Below are 21,044 nucleotides of genomic sequence, written 5' to 3' on the forward strand. Positions count from 1 at the left end.
TTCTGATCGCTTCCACCGACCGGGGATCCAAAAACTTCCAAGCTGCCCACTTTGAATCATGGACAACTAACAATACTTCCACGTAGTGAACTAAGCTTTACCGCTTTGGGACTTTAATTGTTATCACTAGCTCATCTCTTTGAGGTAGTATGGTCTAATTTTCCAAGGAAATTTCTTCAAACACTTGAGTATAATTATTATAGGCCCTATAGTATTTCTATTTTTTAGAATAAACATTGCCAGCTTCTTTAATTATTTTCACAAACTCATAATGAATGGTCTTAACACATACTTCTGAATATACAGAAATCTATCTATCAATTTAGTGTCCAGGAACAAACATACAGCTGCAGCTGTGAGAATTTAATCCTGAGTCAATTGGGATCTCACATTCTTTGACTGCATATCATCTTTAATTAAAATTGTTTAAAGTAAAGACACATATTTATATCAGCCCAAGCACACTTTTAGTTTTAATGCAGACAATTCTAAATTTGGAATATTCTTCAGAAATATAACCATTGCTCGAATTATCTGCATTCTGATTATTTCACAACTTTGGTAAGTTACTGAATGTAATTTCAAAATGTCCATGTTTGTATACGCATATTTAATAAAATTGAAAGTTAACCATTCACTAAACTCTGAATAGATTCAGATAATTTTTTTGAGTACTAAAAATGTGTACAATGGGTGTCTTAGTCTGTTAGGGCTGCAAGAAAAAAAAATATCATAGATTGAGTGGCTTTTAAACAACATGTCATGGGTAATCAGCAACTATCTCAGGAAGATTTATTAGAGAAAGTATAAACATACATTTCAAGGAAGCAACAGGCAGGCCAGCAAGTGAGGAGCTGACTGCAAAGAGACAAAGGCTTGCTGGGATTTTTATAGGATGGTGTCTGTGCTATGTGCTGAGGAGGGCTTTGTGCAGTATTGATAATGCCAAGGTTGTAGCAAGTTAACTTGCAGTTTTTATATCACCTGAGGGTCTAGCAATAACTGGTCTGGGAGATTGTGAGTTATTTGTGCAGGAGGGCTATGCGTTCTGGACCATGAAGAAAGGCAGACTTAGCTTATCTGCATTCTTTTTTTCTTTTCCTTGGTGTTACCAGCCTGACTCCTTTTTGCTAATTAGGACTGCGCACAACAGAAATCTATTTCTCACAATTTTAGAGGCTAAGAAGTGCAAGATTAATTAAGTGCAATTTTAGAGGCTGAGAAGTCCTGGGCAGGACCTATTTCCTGTAGATAGCAGTCTTCTAATGTAACCTCACATAGTGAAAGGTGCAAGGGATCCCTCTGGTGTCTCTTTTGTAAAGGCTCTAAAATCTCATTAATAAGTCCTCTGCCGTCATGACTTAATCACTTCCCAAAGGTTCCACCTCCTAATACCTTGGGGGTTAAAATTCCAATATATGAATTTTGGGGCAACATAAATATCCAATTTTTTGCAATGGATAAACAGACTCTAACTACAAATGAGGTGACAGTCTGTCGTTCAAATAATAGTTGAACTAGGGAAACGTTATAGGAAGAATAAGAACAATACAGGGAATGAATGAGTAATCATGGTAATGTATTCCCTAGCAAGATCAGTTAGTGAGAAGCCTTACATTAGTGAGTCAAAAGGGGCACTAAAGCAGACATGTCTCTGAAAGAGAGTTGAAAATCAGTGCAATAGAATCTAGGAAATAATCTATTTACTATGTTATTAGTAAGGGTTCTTAAGAGGGACAGAACTAATAGGAGACACATATATATATGTATGTATGTATGTATGTATATGTAAAGGGGTATTGATTAAGTTTTAACTTACATGATCACAAGGTCCCACAATAGGCTGTCTGCAAGCTGAGGAGCAAGGAGAGCCAGTCCAAGTCCCAAACTGAAGAAACTGGAGTCCCATGTTCGAGGGCAGGAAGCATCCAGAATGGGAGAAAGATGTAGGCTGGGAGACTAGGCCACTCTCTCCTTTTCACATTTTTCTTCCTGCTTTATATTGACTGGCAACTAATTCGATTGTGCCCACCAGATTAGTGGTGAATCTGCCTTCCCTCGCCCACTGACTCAAATGTTAATCTCTTTTGGCAACACCCTCAAAGATGCACCCAGTATCAGTACTTTGTATCCTTCACTCCAATCAAGTTGACACACAGTATTAACCATCACAACTATTATCACCTTGAGTTGAGCCTGTGTGGTAAACTGTTCTGACATTGGGGAATGAAAGACAAATAATGCACAATTCAAGTTCCCAGAGTTCACAATCTGACAAAGACCATTAACTCATGAACTTGTGTATTATTTGTTCTCAAGCTGCTATAAAGAACTGCCAGAAACTGGGTAATGTATAAAGAAAAGAAGTTTAATTGACTCACAGTTCTGCATGACTGGGGAGACCTCAGGAAACTTACAATCATGGCAGAAGGAGAAGCAAGCACGTTCTTCTTCACATGATGGCAAGGAGGAGAAGTGCAAGAAGGGTAAATGCCAGACACTTATAAAACCACCAGATCTCATGAGACTATCTTATTATCACAAGAACAGCATGGGAGAAACCACCCCCATCATTTAATTATCTCCACCTGGTCCCGTCCTTGACATATGGGAATTAAGGGGATTACAATTCAAGGTGAGATTTGGGTGGGGACACAAATCCAAACCATATCAACTTGCTATAATAAAACGTGCTGGGAATGGAATTACATAGTAAAACTAAGTCTTGATATCGATAAAATTACATAGTTTCAAATATGTCCATGTAAAAATGTAGGGTAGCTAAAAATAGAATGCAAATATAATATGATGTACATACTACAAAAAATACAATTGACAAAAAAAAATGCCTAACAAGCATAAACCATTTTATGAAATAGCAAAAATAAAAACTAAAATCTTATTTACCACCTTAAACATGAATGTGTTCTTTTTCCTTGTTAAGGAATCAAATTTAGCAAATTTAAACTTATCTTTTCGCTATTTACAAGAAATTTTAACTAAAAATAAAATTATATCTAAAGATTGAAAGGAAGAAAAAATATGTATTTTAATGAGTTAATGTTAACAAAGGCCAAGCATAGTGATACTAGTAACAGAAATATCCACAGTCATTATTCTCAGAGCTTGACCCATTTGTTGCCTAAAAATAGAAATGCACAGTTTTAAATAAAATTAAAAACAAGGTTGATTTAATTTAAAAATTAATATCACTTGAATTTTTATGTATGCAATTAAAATGCATTGCGCCCTTCAAGTAAAAAAATAAAATACATAAATGAAACATTGTAGCAAAAGTAAGAATTGGCTTACAAAATAGAAAAATATCTATAAATATATACATATTCCAAAATCAGAAATCATACAGACTGTAACCTATAATTAGAATGCAATGAAACTATATTATAATGAATATAAATAAGGAATTTTTAAAAATCTGGTTTTATTATTTTATTCAGTCTTCTAAATAAGTCTTAATCACAGATAAAATATAAAAGCAAATATGTATAGCATAATAAATACATTCATCATTAGATAAAAATTATTTTAATTTTTTGTCATTAATAAATAGAATTGTGTATAGCAACCACCACTGTGAAAAGTTGAAAAATAATTAAAAGTTAGCTTAAGGGATAGAAGAAAAACATTGATAATGAAAGTGAAAATCTATGAAGTCAAAATTCAAAAAAAACTAAAAATCGAAGACTTTGAAATGACCAATTTATTCAACAGGAACTGTTAATACTTTCAGATACAAAACATTACAAATATAGCCACATATACACACACCCCACAAATACACATCCACCATGAAGAAATAGAAGTAAATATAATAAAGCTAAAATAAGTTTCAAAGTAACAAGATGAAATTGACAATTTTGTAGTGGCATACATATTGGTAAAAATTAGGAGTTACAGTAAAACCAAGAAATAGAAAACCTAAATAGAACATTAAATGCTAAATATATTTTAAGCATTGTCTAAGGATTACTCCAAGAAGAACTTTACAAGGAAATTCTATTTTAGTTGAATCAACTGGATTGTCCATACACACTTAATTTTAAACATAAGGCAGAAATTTTTCCCAAAATAGTTTTAATATGCAATTATAATTATGATTTGCATTTGGTATATTAATATACATGTCTATTTCTATCATTTACCAATCATCTATCTATGTGTTTATATACAAGATCAGTCATTGTTGGCAATTCGATCAAAAGAAGTGAATAATTTAGAGTTTTTAAAATATTCTGACATGAATCTCCTATTTAAATGTTTATATCATATAAGTTAATTTAATAATGGAAGGTAAATATAAAAATTTTAACTTATAGTCAAGACATAAGTTAGATCATTTTGGACTCAGGGTACTAATGAAATAGGGGTTAATATAAAGATTTAAAGTCAGGTGGTCTTGTGATGGATGCCTTAGAGGTAGAGGCTGAGTCAGAAATTGAAGTGCACATAAAACTTCAAGGATTTATGGGTATATATGTGAAGGAAAAGAAATGAAATGCACATGCAGCTTTAAGTCCTGTTTAGGAAAAACTTGTAATGAGCGAAATGAAGCAGAATAGAGAAAATTAAAGAGACTAGCATGGTTGTGCTCTCCATTAAATTCTAAGCCTAGGCTACTCTAAGGGTAGATTCTGCAACATAAAAATGTACTTCAGTTGAATCAATGGATATAGTTGTTTGTACCTCTTATAATTCATAATTAGCTGTGGGTCAACTCTTAAGAAAGAAAGCATGCTACTCTTTGCAAGGCAGTGCCAGTTAGGTCAGTTCTCTGGAGAACCGAAGCAACTGTGAGTTATTAACTGCCAACACTCACTAGCAACTAGAAGACAAATAAACTGACCTGGCAAAAGGGATCTGGAGGAGACAACTTCAATCTACTGTCTCCAACCTTTGTACCATTTAATTCTTTTTTTTTTTTTTTTTTTTTTTTTTTTTTTTTTTTTTTTTTGCTTCTGGAGAAACTTAAAAGAAGAGGCATAACAGAATGAATTGCACTCCCTGTTGCTAAAGCTATTTCTAGTTTCAGGACTATTACTCATCATCTCCATCCTGGAACATCCATTCAAAATGTTTCCCTCCCGTTATATATAGCACTTCTGCTGATCTAGGTACCCTGTCTGTTGGGATAAAGCAGACTTTCATTTCTGAATTGTCTGTGTCCCTGGTTTCACATGCGCTTACCCAGCTGTGGTTGCTATATTTGTTCATTTATAATTAAAACGGAACCTGGAAGTACAAAAAGATACACCTTAGCACATTAAACTAAGTTCCAGGCATATTCCCTTCCTATACCATTGCAACAGTACTAACTTCTCATAAGTTTATTTCCAATAATTCTTCCAGCTTGATATTTCTTTCATGCCTGTTGATCTACTGATACAAAAAGCATCAAATGACCAAGTGAAAGCTGGGGTTTTAAGTTTGGAGATAGAATTAATGTGTTTGTGGTGCCTCTGCTCAGAAAACCAGGATTTCTAATCTCACAGAGCCAAAATGTTTGGGGATGGATTGTACAAAGTTACCATATGAGTCACAAGGAGTGATGATTGATAGTGTCATTCCTATTTATATTCCTTAGTTCCCAGATCCATTCTACCTATTGCAGACACAATACCAGATAATGGGTTTCAGTTTAAAATATAAAAGGATTCTGAAGTGTCACTCACCATCTGATATGGTTTGGATATTTATCCCCCCAAATCTCATGTTGAAATGTAACCTCCAATGTTGAAGGTGGGGCCTGGTGTAAGGTGTTTGGATCATTGAGGCAGATCTCTCGTGGCTTGGAGCTGTCTTCAGGAGAGTGAGTGATTTCACATAAAATCTGTTTGTTTAAAAGTGTAGAGAGACCTCCCCCACACTCTGTCTTGCTCTTGCTTCTGCCATGTGATATGGTTACTCCCACATTTTTTCCCATCATGATTGAAAGCTCCCTGAGGCCTCTCTGGAAGCTGAGCACATGCCAGCATACTATTTCCTCTATAGCCTGCAGAACTGTGAGCCAGTTAAACCTCTTTACTTCATAAATTGCCCAGGCTCAGGCTCAGGCTCAGATATTTTCTTATGGAAATACAAGAATGGCCTAATACATCTTTTTTTTTTTTTTTTTTTTTTTTTTTTTTTTTTTTTGAGACAGAGTCTCACTCTGTCACGAGGCTGGAGCGCAGTGGCACAATCTTGGCTCACTGCACCCTCCACCTCCTGGGTTCAAGTGATTCTTCTGCCTCAGCCTCCCGAGTCGCTGGGACTACAGGCGTGTGCCACCATGCCTAGCTAATTTTTGCATTTTTAGTAGAGACAGGGTTTCACCATGTAAAACATCATTCTTAAAGGGTATCATCTTCAAGCTGTCATATGATCTTTATCGTCAGTGATATGTATTCGAAGGGAAGGAAATCAGTATGTTGATGAGATGCCTGTACTCTCACGTTCATTGCAGTATTATTCACAATAACTGAGGTACAGGATCGAACTCAGTGTCCATCAACAGAGGAATGTATAAAGAAATTTGGTACATAATAGAACACTTTTCACCTATAAAAATAATGAAATTATATCATTTGCAGCAACATACATGAGCCTAGAGGACATTATGTTAGGTGAAATAAAGCAGGTACCGAAAAAAAAAAATACCACATGATATTGGGGAAGCTAAAAAAGTTGATGTTGTAGAAGTAGAGAGTTTTTAGGGATTAGGGAGTTGGGGATAGGGAAGGGTTTGCTAAAGGATACAAGATTACAGCTAGATAGGAAGAATAACTTGTAGTGTTTTAAAACACTGTTGGTGACTTTAGTTAACAATAATTTATGGTTTATTTCAAATAGCTATGAGATAATATTTTGAATATTCTCAAGACAAAGAAATTATAAATGTTTGAGGTGATGAGTAAGTTATTTGCCCTGATTTGATCATTGCATTCTGTATAAATGAAATGAAATATCACTCTGTACCCCATAATTATGTACAAGTGTAATGTTATGTGCCAATTAAAAACAATAATAATTTTAAAGCAGAGAAAATACCAAGTATAGCTGAGGATGTAGAGAACACTTGTGATTGCTGAAGTTAATATACAATGGTGCAATGTTTATGAAAAACTTTATGGCAGTTCCTCAAAAACTTAAACACAGACTTAACATATGATTTAGATTTTCACTTCTGGAAATACATACCCCAAAGAAAATAGAAACTCAAAAAGATAGTGTTAGTATAACCATTCTCACAGCAGCTTTTTAAAAAATAGCTAAATGTTGGAAACAACCCAAATGCCCATTGACAGTTGAATGGATAAACAAAATGTGACCTGTGCATAAAATGGAATATTATTCAACTTTAAAAAGGAAGGAAATTCTGACACATGGTACAATATGGCACAACACTGAAAACATTATTCCAACTGAAATAAGACAATCACAAACAGACAAATATGGTATAATTCCACTTGTATGAGATATCTAGTATAGTCTAATTTGTGATGATAGAAAATAGAATGGTTGCTGCTAAGACAGGGAGAAGGGGCAATGGGGAATTATTTTTTAATGGGAATACAGTTCCAGCTTGGAAAGATACTGAAGTTCTAGAGCTGGATGGTAATAATGGTTGCACAACAATGTGACTATACGTGATCCCACTGAATTTAACAAATAAAAATTGTTAATATGGAAAAAAAATCATTTCACGATCCTGTCAGGATGGCCAATGCACCTGATGGTCTTGCGACTACTGTCTCAAGTCCTCTTCCACAAAACTATTATCTTGGCATCATTGTTTTTCAATTAATTGCACACTCCATTAGTGCTTAGATAGTGTGCTATGGGAAGTCCTGAGGGGAGAGAAAATATATAGCCAGGATATGTGTGAATCTTGTAGATATTCACAGAATGAATAGCTCCCCACTCCAGAATGGAAGAGATCTGATACAATCAACCTGCCACCCAATGGCTACTGAGCATCCTGAAGCGTGAGGCTATTCTGTGGGCTCACCAACAGCCTTTATTGCTTATAAGTAGTACATTTTTCAGCAGTCATCACTAGAGCAACCTTGGAAAGCAGGATCTCATACTTTAGTCCCACGCAGAGCTTCCATTTCTGCTACTCAATTTACTTTGTACATAGGCCTACCACACAAAATGACCAAGGAAAGAGTCATGCTCACATCAACTGATCAAGTCACCGTTGGGTATCTCATGTCTTTTTCTTAGTGTTCTCTTGTGTGTGCTGGTGAATACTATAAAGTTTTCACACTCTGGTCATTGCACATGCCTCTACACTACATATCCCTAACCATCCAATCAGCTAAGCAATTTCCTGCAATTTGTAATTCCATATCTATTCTTACTGGGACCACTTCTCTCTTCCCACAAGGTAGACTACTGAGTGCACTACCTAAAATAAATTTAGAGTCATCTTTGGGTGAGGGGATAAAGATACAGCTGCCCATTTGTGGCATGTACAGCATATTAAACTGTCTCATCTCAGAACTCAGCTCTGATTCCTTCACTTTAGCTAACTTGGTCATTGGGATCCCCTGTGAGGCCACAGATGAGAGCTGAAGAAGAGGTGTCAGTATAGCAGGGATAGGTGACACAGGATAGGGGGCTAGTTCACTTTACACAGCTTATGTATGCCCTCTGTCCAATGCAGGCAAACTAACTTCCATGCTACGAAAGATTACTTTCTGAGCTTGAGAGTTGGTGGGTTTGACAGCAGCCAGCATATGACGGACAGGTCTGGCTGCATGGTCGTGTGACGTCTCATGGTCAGATATTCTGCAACCTCCAAGGGACTAGTAGCATGTCAAGAGCTATTTTATGTTTTACCCTAGAAATCTGGAGGTCTGTAATGTGGCTTTTCCTTTGCACTTGACAGAAATTTCAAATGACACTCTTCTACCATAGATATCTATCATAGTTTGGGTCTGCCAGATCACATAGCCTAAACTGCTGAGTTGCCAGCATAATCAGCTAGACCTGCTGCAGAGCCATTTCTTACTCTGAACTCAATTCAAAATTACCCATCTTCTGCACACCTATTAAGTAGGTAAGAACAGTATTCTCAAAAGTATATTCTAAATCCTAATGGTAAGAAGATCTACCAACCGCTCAGCTTCTTTCTTAGAGACAGACAAGGACTGCAAGGTACTACAGCCTGTTTTTTTTACTTTAAAGGGGATGTCCTGGAATGTCCTCAGCAATTCACCTCCTAAAATCTCAACCCAAGTGGCAGGCCTTTGAATCTTTGGAGGGGTTATATCCAACATCCAGAGAGCATGTATCTTCCCAGAACATTCAGATTAGATGCCGTTTTGTTTTCATCAGGTGTAATTATCATGATGGCATTGATAGAGTGGATCTATGACGTGTTCATAGGAATGCCAGATGGTCTAGATTCTGTCACACTGTACTGTAACAGAGTGAAAACGAATGAACTTAGCATTGGGTCAAGACTATAGAGTTGTCTTTACAATGTGAATGCTATAGCATGTAATTTTCCACACTGATGGGTATGGAAAACACATTTGTCCAGAAAAAGTTTTATTCTAGTGGCCAAGATTGTGTTGGTTGGCTCTAGTAAAAATTCCTTATCCAGCACAGCAGCTGCAATTGGGACTACTATTTGATTAAGTTTGTGGTATCCCACTTACATCTGTCATTGTCCATCTGGTTTTTTGCAAGTGCCAAACTGGTGAGCAAAATGAGAATATGAGAAGACAAGATTCATGCATCTTTTAGGACTTTTTGGGTGAACCTAATTTATGTTATTCCCCTAGAATGCAATTATTTTTATTTTACTCATATTATAGTGAAGACAGTACGTTAGTAAGGTACTCTATTTAGCTTTTTCTATTACGATAGATCTAACTCTTCAGGTAAGGAAAGAAACCTCAGTCATTTTCCGATATCTAGGTAAATGCATTCTAATTATATATTCAGCAAATTACTACCAGGTAGGTCCATGGATCTAGTGGACTCACTGTGAGATGAACCTGCATAAAGACTCCCTTAATACCTGACTCCCATATATAGTTAGTCCAATAGGGAAACTATGCTAGCACTTTGGATTTCCAGTTATTGGTATCAACTCTACCCTTGTAGTCAAGGGTTCTCAAAAGATCCGGAAAGTTCCTTTTCCTCAGTGTATAGTTACCTAAGAATATAGTTTTGGGTCCATTTCCAGCAGAGTTCTTGCATCTCTACTACATTTGGAGAGTTATTGGAATAATCAATACTGCATGCACTTGCTACAGTGTTTAAAGGATGTTTCTTCATGAGAACCCAATCTTGGACTAGTTCTCTCTTTCAGTCAATAGGTCTGAAAACTGGAGAAAGAATTAAGACTACCATTGTAGCAATTGAGTGCAGTCTTACTCTCATTCATTATTAACCACTTGTGATTATACATAAGCAATACTGTTATTGATTACTTATTTATATTGCTTACTGGAACACCAAATTATACTATCCATCTCTGTAGAGTCTAGCAAGTCAAAAGCCCCAGCTATCATTCTGAACCTGTTGTTCATTATGGTAATTATACCCACCTTATTTCTATTTGTAAATGCTGCCACCTCGCCTTTGAATTGCTACATCTGATCATACCATTTGCTACCAAGATGACTAATTCTGTAATAGCATCTCCTACCATTAGTTCTGGTCTACCAAGTAATAGGCATGACAAGCCTACTCAAGGAAGTTTATGCTTCTCTCGCCACTGTGTTTGTTTTTACCTTAGGTAAAGAACACCTAAGGCTTTCCTGATATCCCTTTAACTGTTAATAAATACAATTTTCTAGCATAAAAGATTTTAATCTCGGCCAGGCATGGCGACTCACGTCTGTAATCCCAGCACTTGGGAGATCAAGGCGGGTAGATCACCTGAGGTCAGGAGATAGAGACCAGCCTGACCAACAAGGCAAACCTGCGTCTGTATTAAAAAACACCAAAAAAAATTAGCTGGGCATGGTGGTGCATGCCTGTATTCCCAGCTACTCAGGAGGCTGAGGCAGGAGAATCGCTTGAACCCAGCAGGTGGAGGTTGCAGTGAGTTGAGATTGTACCACTGCACTCCAGCCTGGGTGACAGAGTGAGACACCAACTCAAAAAAATAAATAAATAAAATAATCTCAGCAAAGTTGGAGGCTTTTCCTTACAGAGTAGCCCCATGATAGCAGTCAAAACGATCAGAACCTTTTGTGCTCTTCCATAGTCTTTCATGACAGTTCTCATACCTCTACTTCTTTAATGTGAGCCATTGCTTTTCTTAAAATTCCCAGAGCTACTCCACCTGTAATAGAACACACCCTGGGATTTTTGCAAGGACGTTAAACCCTATGTCACAGCAGAGTGACTCTATATTAACAAACATTCTCTCATTCACCTTTACATTTTACTTCCTTAGGAGGCATACCTAGTTCTACTCTCTCAGGCACATGATAGCCAGGTCTTACAGCTTCTTCAGTATACGATCCTTATCTTTCTTTAGCAAATCCAGAACTTGCCTAGTAAAATCATGTAGAGATTTAACCCTAGTTATTGGTCTAAGAAAGAAGAGATGAAGGTAGATTCCAAGGAAGGAAGCATTATCTTACAAGATACTTTCTTATTGGACATTTGTATAGTTCTTAAGCAAGGCAAGTTTCTACATTTGAAGTGAGGAAGGGAAACAGTTAAGTGAATTGTTCTATCATTGATATTATGCAAATGCATCTAAACTTGATTTAATATTTATGATTTTGTCGATACCCTAATCTTGTCATTTTCTCTCTTTAAATGTTAGAGATATGGTTTGAGACAGGGCATTCTTTTCCACCTGTGTTACATTCCAGATTAACACAGGTAAAGGCTTAGCAGCTACACTCCATAATGAGCGATGAGTAGAGATGGGGTTCATCAGCCAGTAAGTAACCCAACTCTAGAAGCTCATCCATAGAGCTTACTTTGGAAAACCAATTTTGTTTTTCCTTCCTTTATCCAGCACTCTTGGAATCCACTCCTGTCCTACCCTCCCAGTTCCTGCCTTTACAAGTTGATCAGTTTTGCAGCTCCTTTGCCATGTAATCTATTTCCTTAATCTTGCCCAGTTGCTTCCTAGTGATATAACCCTAGATATTGGTGTGGCAGAGGGAAGGAGAGAGTACCAAATGTCTTAGTTTGGGTTTCCAAGAAACAAATTGAGAAAAGTATTCAAGTGCCTGTCACTTTATAATAAAGTGTGCTTCAGAAAAACCTGCAACCGAGGAAATGAAAAAAATAGGGAAGGGAAAAGAGCTTGGCAAGGATTCAGTTTCAGGTAAAGCCTTGCTAGAGTTGCCCCCACCTGAGAAAGGAAATCTAGGCTCTTGTATGTCCATATAGTGAGCCATTAGCTATCCCTCATCCAAGGAGTGGGGGTTGGGTAAACAAAACTTCCCAGACTAAGGTGACTCTCATTAGTTGTGGCTAATTCTTTAGTGAAGCTAGGATAGGTTTGGAAGAGGATGAGGAGCTGGATATGATATTCATTTCTTATAGCTTCTGGGGGTTGGATGCAGTTATCCTTTAAAAAAGATCCTTAAAAGAAAAATATTTTAAACATGTAATTCTATTTTTTTTGTACTTATATTATCTAGCAATGTAACATAAAACTGCTTTACTTCTTTTTAGCTCTTGTATCTAGAAAGTAGGGGAACAGACTGAATGCTAGCTAGGGCTTAGTTACATCTAACATTCTTTTTCTCAATATGGAGAAAAAAGTACCTTACTTAAGTCTTCTTTTAATGAACTTATAAGATCATGATGTGAAAGATAGCATTTAATCTATTAAGTTGTATACATATGCAAAATATTTCTAATTACATAATCATTAATTGAACAAAATATTCATTATCAATTTATACTAATAAGTAATACATAAAATTATAAAGTTGCAACTGTATTACATGGGTCTGCATCTAGACATGTTATATGGAGGATTATAACAGAGGATGCATATGTTAATTACAGCAAGATTTCTCAACCTCAGCCCTACTAACATTTTGGTCCAGATAATTCTTTGTTTTAAAGAGTTGTCCTATGCTTTGTTGGATGTTCAGCAACATCCTTAGCCTTTACCCACTTGATACTCCCAGTTGAACATTGTTGGTTTAGAGCAAAAGCATAACAACATATGTCACCTGCTTCTGTAACAGACTACTTGGGTAGTCAAAAGAGAGCCCAGACTTCCGTATGAGACAATACTAAAGAGTTCAGAATAAAATGAAAATGTCTCATTTTTTAATTATTTGAAATCCAAATTAATACCTGTTCTTAGTTTCCGTGGGAAGCCTAACTAAGATATATATTAATATGCATTTTTAATTGAGAATTGCTCTGGATTTGAGCTGAAGTAGATATACTAAAGAGATTGGTACTGAGATTTCAGAAAATGTGTAATTCACAATGTCTGTATTGTATTTCTCAGGGTGGCATGAAGAAGCAGAAGGCCTGAATGATTCAACAGGTCACCCAAGTAATGTGGAGATATGCAGTGGTAGGCTGATAGCCTAGGGATGGCAGAACTAGATGTGCTCCAGCAACTAGCAAAAAAAGAGGAAGTATGCCATATTCTGAATAATGCTGAAATTCTCATCTATTGAGTTCTACCTTTCTTTGAAAGCCTACTACTTAGAATAGACTAAAGGTGGTGGTGTTCTAATGAGCTAGAATTTGTTAATTAAGTGGGGAGTTTTTCGACACCAACTCTCCAATGTGGCCATTGAAAGGATGGAAGCATATGAGCTATGGAGAAAAGTCACTGCAACATACAGACTTTGCAGAGCAGCAAAATCAAAAGTAATCCAAGCAGCTTATTCAGAATCAGAAAAGATAGGAGAATTAGGCACCTCAATGAGCTGACTCAGAAACAGGCAAAAATTGTAACTCTTTTCTCTAAATATTCTAGGAAGGGAAGAATCCTTGAAAGTCTGTGATTTCTTATACCTAAGGGAATGTGTATCAGGAGAGAGGTGATGGTGGTGGTTGAGGTTGACAGGAGACAGATGCTTAGATTAAAGCCGTTTTCCTTGAAATCCATTATCAACAGATACAAAAATGCCACTTTTAAGATTGTCTGTTTCATTTTGGGGCCAGTCCTCCTCTTTAGTCAAAGTTTGTACCCCTGGGCTGTATGTGCTGACAGTTGTCACACCCACCGCTGATCCAAACAATGTCTGGAAGAGCTCAATTTAATTCTGTAATTGCAGCAGAAAGAAAAAGATGAAAAACATAGAAAATGCTTGGTGCCATTTGCCAATTTATGGAACTACTCTGCTATAATATCTACTGTTCAAGCAAATTCTAATCATCTATGTATCTGAGTACTAACTTAAAGAAATGTACTCTTAAGTTTCTGATAAAACCGTTATGAGCACATGTCACATTCTTCTGCTTGACTTTATGTCACATCTCTTCCTTTCCCATTATATTTTGACTCAGACCCATTCTTCTCCCTCAAGGCAGAGGATCATCCTGACCTATTTTATTTAATTGCCATTTGGATTTCAGGGGATTTTTCATTTTGAAAAGTAGAATTTTTCTAACTGAAGGTATTTCAGTTAAATGTACTTTGAAAATTAAACAATTGAGGTGAACTAGTTATATAATGAGTTCCACTAAACAAATTCTGATATGAAAAACAAGCAAAAGTGAAAAAAGAATTTTCATCATGTATCACAATCTAAGCAGTTTCAATAAAGCTAATTAAAAATCTTTCTCATTTTCACAGTGGGTAATAGTTTCAATCATGACTCTAATAACTCTTTCAAAAAATTATTAAACTATAAATGTGTTTTTATACCGTGTATCAATTTTCAGGTTGAGTTAGATACAAAAGTGTATGATTTTAAAGTAAAAAGTTAATTGCTCATCAAATGAGTCATAGTAGAATCATTAACACACAGCCTCTTTTAGATTAAAGTATATTCAAATATTATAGTTTTAAGGAGAATTTTGAATACCTATACAGGATGCTAAATTAGATGTGTTTTATTTTTGTTGTAGGGATATCAGATTCTTACATGTGTTATATGCCACTACCACGCCATGGCCACTGTGCACTGAACATGAACTCAGGTAAACACTGAGAGGTGGAAACCTCTAAGCATATGCTCCCTGGGTTGTGTTGATTTAGCCTTCATTGCTCTCAAATTCTCATTTTAGAACAAAACTTCCTTGTTCATTAATTGTGAGCAGAACTTCCCAGTGCTTCCTCTGAGTTGGTTGTTTTTACTCTGTGCTTCAGTTTCTAACCTCTGATAATCCAACCTCTGGTGATATTATGAAGGTTTAATAGTAATAGTTTAATAGTTAGGACATTTCTAAATTTTCAGAAGATTCTTTCTTATATTGTGCTGAAATAGCTCACACACAGTAGCTACTCTTCTCTTTTCTATCCCTAGTGTTGTACTTTAACGCACTCATTCATTTCAAATGTATTTATCAAAGATGAACTCTATACTAGGTGCTGTTTAAAGAACAACATCAAATACTGACAGAGAACATTACTACGTGTCATCTTTTCGAGTATTTGCCTATTTTTTCATGTTAAAGTTGAAAGTGTTTGCCAACCATATTCTATTGATTTTACCTCTGAAACATCACTAATTCATGTGTTTATTTATCTTCACCTCCACAGTCTTAGTGAAAGCTTTCTGGTTATTCTTGTTTATACATAAGGTTCTCTAATTATCCATTCAATAAGGAAAGTAATCCCTAGAATTTGCAAAGCTGATAAATTTTCTCCCTGGTTAGCCTCTATAAACGGATTTTCTTTGTAGCACAAATATAAGCTATAACTTTTATAAAATGTTGTACAAATAATCTGCTTGTTCTGACCCTTGCATACATTTTCATCATCAATTTCCACTACTCTCCCTTCGGGCATACCACTCTTCATTCAGATATGAAGCATTCTGATCTGTTTCCTGCCTCCAGGTCTTTGCACATGCACTTTCTCTCTCTGGTTTTTCACTTCATCCTACTCTCTTCTGGGAAAACTACTCACCATTTCTCAGGAATGATCTGAAAAAAAGCTGACTCAAACCATCCCATGGCAGAAATTGCTAGCTGTTTACCAAAATCCATTCACTCTTTGGAACTATTTGCCAGACATGTAACTGAGTGAAACCGAAATGGAAGGGATGCGTGTTACTATAGGGAAAAGGCTTTTATGAACTAGTGTGTCTCTTACAGCTCTCATTTTCCTCTCCCTGGATTCGTGTGAAAACAAGGCCCAGTAGAATTGCAGAATCACTTGGAAACCGGATCAGTGAGACCTGACTGAATGGAGGAAAGCCACACCTTAAAGAGTACATCTTCCATGGACAACCAAGCAAGTTTAGTGCTACAGTTTTTTATGATCTTCCGTTGCCTATTTTCATTTCTTATCGATTTTAAATATCCATAATTGACATTATTATTGCCAAGCACAGTTGAAGACAGAACAGAAAAATAAACAGAGTCACAAGACTTGTGTTATGCTTATGGAGGGGTAAAACATAAACAAACCAACGCATATTTACCATTACTGGTATAAAAAGAGAAGAATAAGGTGATTAAGAAAGCTAATTACGGAGGTAGTGTTACCAAAATTGGCAAAATGGGAAAGTCCAGAGCTCAGTCCCTCCTCAATGTAATTAATGAACTGGCAAGAATCAACAGAAGTGACTTTCCAGAACACTGGAATCTATTTGAAACCTTACCACAAACAGGGGATGTCTTGAAAACAGAAGCTGTTGCTTTGTGCACTGTCCTGGTTTAAATAGCCTGACTACCAAACTCCACGCACAAGGTTGATAGCAGCAGTGAGGATGGCAGCTGGAATTCTATTTCCTCAACCAGTGCCAGAGGAAGCAGACTCTTTTATTTGTTTGTTTTTAATTATACTTTAAGTTCTAGGTTACGTGTGCACATTGTGCAGGTTTGTTACATAGGTATACATGTGCCATGTTGGTTTGCTACATGCATCAACTCGTCATTTACATTAGTTATATCTCCTAATGCTATCCCTCCCCCAGGCCCCCACTCCCTGACAGGCCCTGGTGTGTGATGTTCCCCACCCTGTGTCCAAGTGTTCTCATTGTTCTCACCCACCAATGAGTGAGAACATGTGGTATTTGGTTTTCTGTCCTTGTGGTAGTTTACTGAGAATGATGGTTTCCAGTTTCATCCATGTACCTGCAAAGGATATGTACTCATTCTTTCTTATGGCTGCATAGTATTCCATGCAGTATTCCATCCATGGTGTATATATGTCATAATTTCTTAATCCAGGAAATAGACCATATTCTGAAAGAATTGTACTTGAAGCGTCAGTCTGCCTGGTGACTCCTCAAATCCATGTGCAAAGTCCTCCCTTTGCTTTGCCTGACATGGAGTCCTCCCAGGGCTGGACAACTTTCTGGGCAGGTATGGCTAAAAACTTTGAAAGATACAGGTATTGGCCTCACCAGCCTGGGGCAAGAAACATCATTTTTTTATTTTCAGAATTATATTGGCTATTCAAGTTTATTTTCATTTCCATGTACATTTTGAACCAACTTATTGATTTTGGCCAAAATACTGATAGGATTTTAGGGAAATTGTGTTAAATCTTTACATCATTTATGGAAAAATTGACAGTGTTACTTCTCATAATGACAATGGTGTATAGCTCCTTTTATTTAAATCTCCTTTAATTTGCTTTATTGTCCTATTATAGTTTTTAGTATGAAGCTCTTGAACACATTCTGTTGGATTTGTACCTATATAGTTCATTTTGTATTACCTTTTTTTTTTTTTTTGAGATGGAGTCTCACTCTGTCGCCCAGGCTTTATTTTATTATCTTTTTTTTTACCTTTACATACTTTAAAAAATAAAAACAATAACACTATACCTTGTTGTCCTCCGTATTTGTTGCCCTTTCACTTTCTATTTTAGGCTTTTGTCTTCAGAAGCAAAGAGTTTGGTCAAGGCTTTTTGCCTCTTCCCTTGTGGCGGCTGCTACCTTCTTCCAGGCCTGTACCAGGTAGGTGGTCTTATCCTGCCTTTTACTCATTGCTCAGACTAACTTCTGTGTGCCTTATGGAGTTTCATGATGAATAGCAGAAGAGTGCCTACAAAATCTCCAACATGTCTGCAGCTCTCATGTTAAGCTACAGTCAGTCTTTAGCAACAAACTGAAAATTGTAATGGAAATTTTTTTTCTTTTGAAACGGACCTATTAAGGCCATCAAAAAAATTTTTTAATTAACATAGAAATCGACATTTCTAGTCTTAAAACTTGAAAAGTGCACTTGTTTTATCTGAGTTCTTTCCTCTGGAAAAGACCCTCAGGACTCTCAAAAGGTATCAAACAAGTAAAACTCACCAGCTTATCACATCCAGACAGTGAGATGCCAGGCCCTGCATTTGTCATGATTCCTTCCTACCCCTCTCGAGTGCCTATGTTCCCACACATAGTTACATTTCTTCCCTGCTATATAAACCCTCTAAGTTTAGTCAGTCAGAGAGATGGATTTGAGACTGATATCCCATTTCCTCTACTGCAGCCCCTGATTAAAGCCTTCTTCCTTGGCAATCATCACTGTCTTAGTGATTGGCTTTCTGTACTGCAAGCAGCGGGACCAAGACTGAACCCCTGGGTTTCAGTAACAGATTTTGGTTCCCTGACAGAAACCTGTTGCTTGTGGCTCAGCTGCCATGGGCTGGGAGCCTCAGAAGCCCTCCTGAGCAGTGTTTTGCGTCCAGACAAGATCTGCTGCTCTCAGTTTGGAAAATTTTAAAGGAATTTCCACTTGCAGGCTAACAAGCCCAGCTGACTGACAGAGAGAAGCACTCTGACTGTTTCAGTATGGACACTTGGGGGCTTGTTCGTAATTGTGTGTTGTGTGTGTGTCCAGACAAGTGAGTGTGTTTTGTGGCTACCACATAGTGCTATCTGCTTCTCTGAATTTGGAAAATTCTGAAGGAATTTCCATTTCAAGGTTGAAAAAGCCCAACATATTGAGAGGAATGCACCGTGACTGTTACAGTTTGGACACTCTTGGGGATTGTCTGTTGCTGCAGAAGTTGAACTGTGTTTTGGTTATTTTGTGTGTGTGTGTGTGTGTGGGTGGGTGGGTGGGTGTGAATATAAGTTATGGGAAATTAGAATTTGCTAAACTGATATTTGTTTTGCAATGCTGTTTGGCCCCAGTATTCTTTGGAGTTTGGAGTTTGCTGTTGAATTAAAAAGTGAGATGAATTTCTATGTATTCAGGTTTTTATGTTGCTGTTCTAAGCATGGTTGGGCCTCCTTGTTAGGGTCCAAGTGATATCCTTCTGTGGTGCTGTTTGGCTCCAGTGTTCTTTAGAGTCTGGGGAAGTTTGGTCATCAAAAATTAAATGGCTTTACTAAAAAGTGGAAATGGCTTTACCAAAAAGTTTGGTTCACAGCCTTCATTGGATTGCCTACTGGGGCAAAAAAAAATATGTAGCTATGTAAACTGGTGAGTTTGTACAGCTATCTCATGGCTACAGTTCTGAAATAAAAGCCATTGGATCTTTGTTTTTATGTGTGTATACATTCTGTATGTATTTATGTATGTACATTTATTATGTTAAATGTTGTATCTACCAAATTGGCTTACAAATGAAAGAGCACTCATAAATTAAGTGAGTCCAAAGTATTTTTCAAGTCCCCATGACATAAGTAAACCTTTAATAAACAATCTGGTTTTAAAATTATTGATAAAATATAAATAGAACTATCTTCAGAATTGTCAGCATACATCTTTGTCTGGGTTTATATTTGTCTCTGCTAGATATTTTGAGGTATTAAGGTTTGGCATAGAACATTATAAAATGATAAACCCAGCCAAAATGAACTAACCTTGGTGTATGTCACTTCTTTGACAAATGAGACTAATTTAATGCTGTTAGCTGAATCTTCTGCGTTATTGCCAAAAATACCTGTGTAGTTAATGTTAAAGTTCTTAACTAGGTGAGTATTTGATGTTCACTGACTATTAAAAAAAATGGTTAACAAGGAAATAGCTAACTTTAAATGAGGACAAGCTGTGTCTAGTATCACAGTTTTCAAAAGTAACTAGAACTTAAAAATGAATAAAATGAGTACATGTAAGTGAGATAAATGTTGTAGGTAAACTTTTTGTGTAATATAAGTTCTTAAACTTGTTTTGGAATTTTTTTTTTTTTTTTTTTTTTGAGGCAGAGTCTCGCTCTGTCACCCAGACTGGAGTGCAGTGGCATGATATCGGCTCACTGCAAGCTCTGCCTCCTGGGTTCACGCCATTCTCCTGCCTCAGCCTCCTGAGTAGCTGGGACTACAGGTGACCGCCACCATGCCTGGCTAATATTTTTGTATTTTTAGTAGAGATGGGGTTTCATCATGTTAGCCAGGATGGTCTCAATCTCCTGACCTCATGATCCTCCCGCCTCGGCCTCCCAAAGTGCTGGAATTACAGGCGTGAGCCACCGCGCCTGGCCTGTTTTGGATTTTATGATAGATGCTCACTGGATATCTGGGACATTTACAATTAAGAGAAGTTTATGATATTGGGAAATATGTTTCTAAAAATTGTGGAATGGTTCCCATCAATAAAATGCTAATATTGAATAGTCAGTTCAGGATTTCTTAATTCCTAGGTTTTCACTAAAATTTGAGGTTACTAAGGATAAGAATTATATATTCTGGTTAATATATAATTATGTATATAAAATATGCCAAAGATGTGTTTTTATAGAGAAAAAGAATCATTTTACTAATTTGTAAGTTATCAAAAGTTAATTCAAATTATGTATTAGAAAAGGTTATTTACAAAACAGGGTAGCAAGGAACCAGTAAATATTGAAGAGAGATGTAAACATAGTTATGGATATGAAGATGTGTTTTTGGTAAGGAAGGTTATAAAGAAAAACTTATAGTTTTGCATGGGAAAAGATCATGTGTGGTGAATTATTCTCCTAAACTAAAATGACTGGATGACTGGTTGTTTATTAAAAAAAAAAAAAGAAAGAAAGAAAG

The 21,044-nt window shown here is 36.5% G+C and overlaps 1 long non-coding RNA gene across 3 annotated transcripts in view; it reads left to right on the forward strand.

The window, feature by feature from the left end:
* LOC102120185 (uncharacterized) overlaps window positions 1-21,044 on the forward strand; it is a 67,510-nt gene that overhangs the window by 6,285 nt on the left and 40,181 nt on the right. For 2 of the 3 annotated variants that reach the window (XR_010582634.2, XR_010582633.2), the window contains exons 3-4: window positions 15,040-15,111; window positions 16,231-18,044. This is a non-coding gene — a long non-coding RNA (uncharacterized lncRNA). The remainder of the gene's footprint in view (window positions 1-15,039; window positions 15,112-16,230; window positions 18,045-21,044) is intronic. The other variant, XR_012426694.1, reaches the window with a different exon arrangement.

Source organism: Macaca fascicularis, chromosome 17 (assembly GCF_037993035.2).
Source record: "Macaca fascicularis isolate 582-1 chromosome 17, T2T-MFA8v1.1".
NCBI lineage: Eukaryota > Metazoa > Chordata > Mammalia > Primates > Cercopithecidae > Macaca > Macaca fascicularis.